Source organism: Galeopterus variegatus, unplaced genomic scaffold, assembly GCF_000696425.1.
Source record: "Galeopterus variegatus unplaced genomic scaffold, G_variegatus-3.0.2 Scaffold7455, whole genome shotgun sequence".
In the NCBI taxonomy this organism is placed as follows: Eukaryota; Metazoa; Chordata; class Mammalia; order Dermoptera; family Cynocephalidae; genus Galeopterus; species Galeopterus variegatus.
Genome location: NW_007733566.1, coordinates 62,240 through 62,490, shown reverse-complemented (window position 1 = coordinate 62,490; position 251 = coordinate 62,240).

Genomic DNA, 251 nt, shown 5'->3' with positions numbered 1-251 from the left:
CCAGTCATGTTAATGAACCTTGGCCATGAGCGTGTGGCCATGGCTTGCAAATGATCTAGCCATCTGAGCTGCTCATCATGAACTGTATGCTTTCAGATTTACTACATCATTCGTTGTTGAGTAAGCATTGCAGCATCCAACATAAGATGGAAGCAATACATCTGGTATTGGGCACATGTAAGCTCTATAAAAACGGGTTGTCCAAATACTCATGCCAATCATCGTTGTTGTACCAATACCACTGCCATATA